The sequence below is a fragment of the Sturnira hondurensis genome, unplaced genomic scaffold (assembly GCF_014824575.4).
Source record: "Sturnira hondurensis isolate 20B ecotype Veracruz unplaced genomic scaffold, ASM1482457v3 Scaffold0010128, whole genome shotgun sequence".
Classification (NCBI taxonomy): Eukaryota; Metazoa; Chordata; class Mammalia; order Chiroptera; family Phyllostomidae; genus Sturnira; species Sturnira hondurensis.
The window spans coordinates 23,457,464-23,464,917 of record NW_028082759.1 but is presented as its reverse complement, the minus strand read 5'-3'; the positions used below and the strand labels follow the sequence as shown (position 1 = coordinate 23,464,917).

Below are 7,454 nucleotides of genomic sequence, written 5' to 3'. Positions count from 1 at the left end.
CCAAAGGTCTCCTAGCCAACGCCTAGCTTTCTTCTGAAAAGACACCCAGTAACCTTTTTGCCCATCTCAAAGTCGTTCACATTTTTTTCCTGACAGATTCATAAATAAAAACTTACTTATCAAATACAGCAACCTGGAGAGGTGATTTCTTCAATACGCTCCTTAAAATAGTAATGACGTCCAAAAGGGGCTCTGTGAGTCTGCAAGACTCTCCTGCTTTACCTCCCATTTTCCCTAAGTTATCTGTTTCACGCTGTCGTCATGGAAGATTCAGTAGTAGAGTAAGGAAGAAAAATTTAGAATTATGTCCAACAAAGTTTGACTGAAGAAAAGGAACTGTTTGTCTCATCCCTGTTGGCAGGTGGTTTACCCCTGACACTTCCAAACAAGCTGCAGAAAATCGATTTCTTACCCCCGTTGCCTGCGATATCGTCCTACAATCAGGCAAACGATGGGCTTTTTCGCAGCATACTTTATATTCATTGAGTGGCACCAACATTTGCTATGTCCAACTTCAGATAAAAATATTTTCAGTGGGCAGTTTCTTTGTGCAGAAAGCCTACTCTCTCCTTCCCAGTTTAGGTGGCAGAATCCATGAATGACATGGAAGACCCACCCCCCGAGGTCTCCTGAGTTAACCCCAGAATCTCTTCCCGGCACCAGGCTCCACCAGAGTGGCGTTCTACCCTGCTGGCTCCGAGCTTCAGCTGGGCCAGTGGATACCTGTTGCCTTCCGTGCTGTTTTCACACTAGGAGCCAGAAGTTTTCAGGATCGCAGTGTTAGGGCTTCCGGGGATTTCCCTGGCTCAGGGGCAAGGGATGGGGCTTACCAGCAGCTGAACATCACAGTTCCTGCCATTGGGTTGACCATCCAAACAGAAGTGGGAATAAGATTGAAATTTCCAGTAGCATCATAGCAACAGCCTACTGGAAAGAATTCTCAAGGGGAAGAACAATGAGATGTATCCCCTCTCACCAAATTGTTAAATATTAAAACCAAGTAAAATACCCAAAGCCAGTGAGGATGTCCTTGGTGGGTATTTATGTTGGTAAAGACATTTGGGAAATTAAGTGGCTCCGTGATCAAGAGCCTTAGAATTTCATACCTCTTGACCCAACCAAGTCCTCTTCTGGGGACAATTCAAAACACAGTGAAAAGATCATGCATGAAAATGTACATTCCAGTATGAAAACACCTTAAATTCAACAATAAAGGTGAATAATAGTCATTTGTGGATATTTTGAAATAAGATGTGAGTATTTAAATAATGATTTTGAAGAGCTTAAGAAAACGAACCTGTGCTGATGGAATTATTTAGACAGTACTTACTGTGGAAAAATATCAAACAGTAAAGAAGTAGAGAGACTATCACCATGAGACCCCATGCCCCAGCACCCTGGTTAATGATGAACATAGAGCGAATGCACCTACTCTCCGCCATTTACTCTCCCACCCAGGTGGTTTGCAGCCAGTCCCAGGCATTGTCTCGGTTTATACCAACGTGTTTCAGCACGTACCTCTAAGAGATAATAATTCCTCGTAACAAACAAAGCCATTTGCCACCTAGAACATTAGTAATATACCCATCAAAAAAGAGTATTCAAAATATCAACAATCTTCCAAACAAATGACCACAACTACTACCTTTCTTTCTGCTGCTTCTTTGATCGTGTACAATTACTTCTTGTTCCACTGAGTCTTGGGTCAACAATCTGAGTTCAAAAAGTTATCCGCTTCCGGAACAGCAACAAAAAAAATCAGTTCTGTAAATCCCGACTCAATATCCTGGTAAAGCTGAAACGTCTAGGGGCTGTCAGCTTCTGTCCACTCTTTGAAGCATCAGAAGTGAGGAGGACCCCGTGCAGTGTTTTCCTCGAGGCTCTAAGGCTTTCTGACGAAGACCCAGTCTCCCTCCATAACTTACAGCAGTGCCCTCAGGCAAACATGGGAGGACAGCAGAAAGGGCCTCTAGGACTGCCGCTAATTGACTGCAGTGACCCTTAATGTCAGAACTGGCCCACTGCGTGTGTGTTTCCTGAGGGTTTGATCGCTCTTTGTCCTGAGGCTAGGAACACACTACGGGCAGCAAGGACCGTACCAAACCTTAAGGACCGCCCTGTGAAGTGCACAGTCTCTGCAATACTCATGTTGGTAACATTTTGCCTCTACACACTTATCTTAGGGAAGGCTGAGCTTCCCTTCCGATTGGACAGCACTTCCCATGCTACTCTCGCAGTAGTATTGAGCTTACTAAACACTGTACCACCCAATAATCTAATTATTTCTAACATTCCCTTTTTTTAAAAAAAAACAAGGTGAAAGCACAAATCTTTGTGATTTTCCAGAGATTCTTTGGGAGTCTCCAAGGTAGTTTTAGGTGTAATGACAATTGGAGCATTTTATTTTTTCTGAATTGAGGGTCAGCATTTAGGAAGACAAAAGCAACAGTTTTAATATCATGGCTATGGTCCATGATTAAGCCAGGACTGTGAGTGCTTGAGAAGAAAGTTTAGTTACCTATTCATTAAAAGAACAATACAATATTTTTAAATAGATGTCGAAGTAGGTAAAATAATCTTAAGGAATCTTAGCTGTTTCAGATGTGAGGAGACTTTGTTCTCTGTCCTTAAGAAAACAATCACAGATGTGATAAAATCAACACAAAGTACAGAAAATTACTCTGGTAATTATGTGGACATCACTGCGATATGGATGGATACACAAAAGGTAAATACTAACTACTGTTACTCCTTGTTCAGATCTCTAACAGTAGTTTATCATTTTAATAGACAGCCAAATTCTATTTTTGCATTAGTTCACTATCTGGCAATAAAGGATTCTAAATTCTTTTTTCAAAAAATTATCTTTGAGCCCTGGCTGGTGTAGCTCAGTGAATCGAGCGCGGGCCTGCAAACCAAAAGATCGCGGTTCGATTCCCAGTCAGGGCACATGCCTGAGCTGCAGGCCAGTTCCCAGTGGGGGACGCATGAGAGACAACCATACATTGATATTTCTCTCCCTCTCCTTCCCTTCCCTTCTAAAGATAAATAAATAAAATCTTTAAAAAAATTATCTTTGAACAAGCCCATCAAAACTGGAGGAACTTTGCCAAAATGTTAACAAATTTTATTACTTCTTTTCAGACAACCATGACAAATATGATTGACTTTCAGTAAAACTTTTACAATTTCCTGGCTGGTGTAGCTCAGTGGATTGAGCGTGGGCCTGCGAACCAAAAGATCGCGGTTCGATTCCCAGTCAGGGCACATGCCTGGGTTGCAGGCCAGTTCCCAGCAGGGGACTCACGAGAGGCAACCATACATTGATATTTCTCTCCTCTCCTTCCCTTCCCTCTAAAAATAAATAAATAAAATCTTAAAAAAAAGAAAAAAATGTTTAATTAAAAAAAATCCTTAGGTGAGTTTAAAAAAAAAAAAACTTGTACAATTTTCAGTACCCACTCAAGTTTCATCTTTCCCTAATCCCGATTCATGTTCCAGAACAGATATTTTTTAGCACCAAATTTCTCGCTTTTTCTTTGGAAAACAAAACAAGTTCCTTTACTTGGCAAACATTGTTCTCTCTTTATTGGTACTGTTGGCCATTGTCACTGTTGCTGCGAGTGTGGCGGGGGAGTCAGCAACAAAGCTTTCTTCCCACCTTCTAATTTCTTCTAGCCAGGCTAATCAATTAATGAGACAGACTGACAGGAGAACATGTCCAAATTTTATCACGGATGTGCATGGAGGGTGTCGTAAGATACAGGACTGAAGATTCATGGGGCAGCTGAGGTTCACATGCCGTTTTGGACAGAAGAGAAGTGGGGGGTGGGGGGTCTGGGATCTCCAAGGGAGAGCGGGCAATTCACAGGTAGGTGGGAAGGAGGAGACATGTGGTGATCAAATTCTGGTCGGGCCACCCAGAAGCAGGGGGAGGGCAGAGGGGAGCCGGGCTGTGCTGTGTTTCTCCGTGTAGGCTGCGTTTAGTTTGTGTTACCGAGGTAGAGCGATGCTCCCTTCCTTGATGCCGGTTTTTCTACCTGAATTCCTTTAGGCAGGTTACGGAAGGGCTCAAAGTTTCTTTCTGAGTGTTTTGTTTCTTAATAAGCAGCTTAAAATCAATATCCCAAAAGGTATTTTTGGGGATGGCAAAACTTGGGTCCCCCTCAATGGTCATAATTATCCACAGTAACTAAAAATTTTTAATAAATTGACCTCTATTTTATAGAGAACACTGAGAGATAGATAATTGATAGTTGAGTGTCATATACAAGCATAAATGAACATATCCATTAACATAATCCAAAACCATACCACTCCATAGCATAATAAAATAAGAAACAAAGATTTATATATTTTTAGTAATCAATGCTTTAGTATTCTATCTTAAAGATTATCTAATATTACGTATCTTAATATTATCTATTAATTAACTTGATTTTATATTAGTCCAATATTATAAAGTTAAGGATATTAGAAATTATATTTCAGCTAACATAATAAAGAACACAATCATTGCCAATATCAGAAAGAGTGTTGATATTATAATTTAATTTGGTTTGACACATAGTTTTGTAATTTTCATAATCCTTAACAATTTTAAGTAGTAATGTTAACTTATTTATTAATAAAATAGTATAGGAAGTTGAGGAAATTCAGAAAACAAACCTAGATCCTCTAAGATATAAAATATACAAGTATATTATACTTAGTACTAAAATAAGGGAAAAAAGATATTTTTCTTAAACTAAAGTTACAAGCTAGCCTGATGTATACAAAGATTCGCCTTGTTTGTGTGAATTTAAACTATTATGTGCTACATATTATGCATACATACTTTGATGATCATATAAAATGTTTATGAGTTCGCACTTTCTGAAAGAATTTTTTGTTAAAAGTCTAGAACATTTAGAGTATTAAAATTTGATTTCTTTATTTCTAGGAATTCTGGGACTATTAGATTTATGTAAGCATAGTATAAGTATAAATGATTGACTTACTCAATACGTCCATTGGAAGAGAGTTTCTTTCATTTAAAAGGCCTTTTAATTTAATTTGTTAACACCCTCCAGAGGTGAAAAAATGTTTCATGCACAATGAAAGATGAAAGCTTTCCTCAGTTACAGAGAACTGCCTGGCTTCAGCTCTGTGACCTCAGCTACAGGTCATGAGTAAACAGAGAAACCAGAAACTCACCACCACAGTTCTCAAAAGGCTCTTTTCCTTTCTAGTGGTCATTTAATATTTTCTTAATTAATTTGAGCTCACAAGCAGACAAACAGGCCAACTAAAAGACTCACAAACTAGATTAGCTGTTATGTCCCCTTCCCCGTAGAAAATAGGTCCCAATTATCCACCATGGAGTAGCCAGATTACAAAACCCAGTTACCCAGAACAGCCAGCCACGTGCGTGTCAGGATGACACGTACACAGGGGAAGGAGCTCCACCCAGCAGGCCCGAGTCTGGTTCTAGAAGACGACATGGCCCCCACCACACATTTGTGAGGGTGCTCCCCAGATAATACAGCTGAGACTGGTCCAGTGGTTGGAAACAAGACCCGGACTCACCAGTGCCTGGATCCAGCTGCGAAAAGAAACCTTGTACTGAGCACAGTTGTCAGTTTAGACACCAGCTCTCCCCTAAACAAGCCCTAGGTGTAGCATTTGCCTACGTCTGCGGTCTAAATTCAGCCCGAGTTGCTGTATCCAGTCTCCCAACACAATGCCATAAGTGCAGAACAGGGGAAAGACCCATGTGTTAACAGTTGGTTCTTACAAGCCAATGTGATCTGCTCCAGGCCGTAACTGTGCTTAACCCTAAATTAATCAAAACAAACAGACTAGCAGACTTGGCCAAGGGCAGAAACAAAAACAAACACAAAATCAGAAAAAAGAAAGAAAACCTTTAGAAATGCAGAGCTAGTCCTTTGGCATTGGCTCAGGGAGACAAGCCACGCCTGCGTTGAATCAGACCTCGGTGAGGAACTCGCTGCCCAGCCTGCGCCGTGGGCTGGCACCAGCAGGTAACTCCGTGTGAACGTCTCGATGGATCTTCCAAAATGGCCCCAGTACTCAGTACTGGGCGAGACAGCTCGTTCGTTGTGTTTGTGAACAATTCGCATAGTTAGAAAGCTTTTTTTAATACTCAGCCATAAATCTATTTTCATAAAACTTCTAACTTAGAGGCCTGTGTGAGAGGAACACAGTTTCTTCCTCCCTCAAGTTCTTCTGGCCAGTCTAATAATTAAATGGACATGAGACAGATTAGCAAGGGGCAATGACCACATTCAATACCTACATGTGTATGGGAACCCTGCCTACGCACCAGGTTCAGAGACCCCAGTGCAGGAGAGGTTCGGAGATGGAAAGGGGGGCTGAGGCGGACGAGGCATTCTGCACTAGGGGAGATCATGCACCAGGGGGGCTTCAAAGGCTCATTGCAGGACGGTAAGAAGAGCAGGTGTTGAGTAAATACACCATTGCCCTCCACATTGGTGGGTCAAAAAGAGATTATGGCTGGTAATCTCGTTATAGGCAAGGCCAACATTCAAGTGCTTCTAGGTAGTTCAAGGAACCTGCAGAGGTTTTGAGCCTGAAGCTCACATGGCCCTTAGCTCAAAACAATGTACATATCACAGAGACACACCCTTGGGTGGCTCGGTGTGAATCCACACAGCGCTCAGTCGCATCGTTCGGAAATACACAGAAGAAGTCTGATCTTTTCTTTATTCAATAAACTTTATACTGGGTACAGTTGTCTTCGGGTTTTAGAGCTATTTCAGCTCATTCATTTTACACATAAAGAATGTGACACGTAGAAAGGTTAATGACTTTCTTTAATTCACACAGCACTGTGATTTGTCACATTCGACAGAATCAGAGATGAAAGTAAAAAACAGTCACAACACATGCCTCTCGAGTCTTTGTCCCTTCGTTCTATTAATACCTCACCTAACTTGTTCCTGAGGCCTCAGTCACCCCCGTTGCCCTCTCCCTGTAGTCTCTGTTCAGTCGGAGCCGTGCTGAAGGCACGGAGCCCAGACTCGGGCCGTGTGCCGCAGGCGCCGGCCGACTGGTGTGGGGAGCAGTGTGTGTTCTGAGTTCTGGATTTGTTAACATTTTATTAACAATTTGGACAACCACTTCATGTTTTAACTCATGTCGTTGTCAAATGTAATTTTAAAAAGTTAAAACATGACTTTTATAGAAATATGGAACGCAGGTCAAAAATTTATTCATTAATTAATGAAGAAAACATTAAAATGGTGAAGTGGTTTAAAATATTTGAGGAACTAAGACTTGAGCACAAACAACTACACACTTGAGTAGCGGGCAAAATGGCTTCTCCCCACCTTTGCCAGATACCTGTCTAACGCATAGTGAAGGAACACCCGTCCACATTGCTGCAAACTCGAGCCCACGTGTCTCATTCTGGCTCTTCTGACTGGTTCCAG

General features: G+C 41.5%; 1 long non-coding RNA gene across 1 annotated transcript; it reads right to left on the bottom strand.

Moving 5' to 3' along the window:
• Nucleotides 1–1,224: 1,224 nt before the first annotated feature.
• On the bottom strand, nucleotides 1,225–5,785 carry LOC118995272 (uncharacterized). Its single transcript, XR_005068240.1, has 3 exons — nucleotides 5,569–5,785; nucleotides 1,646–1,734; nucleotides 1,225–1,520 (listed from the first exon to the last, which is right to left on the bottom strand). It is a non-coding gene; the product is annotated as an uncharacterized LOC118995272 (long non-coding RNA).
• Nucleotides 5,786–7,454: the final 1,669 nt, after the last annotated feature.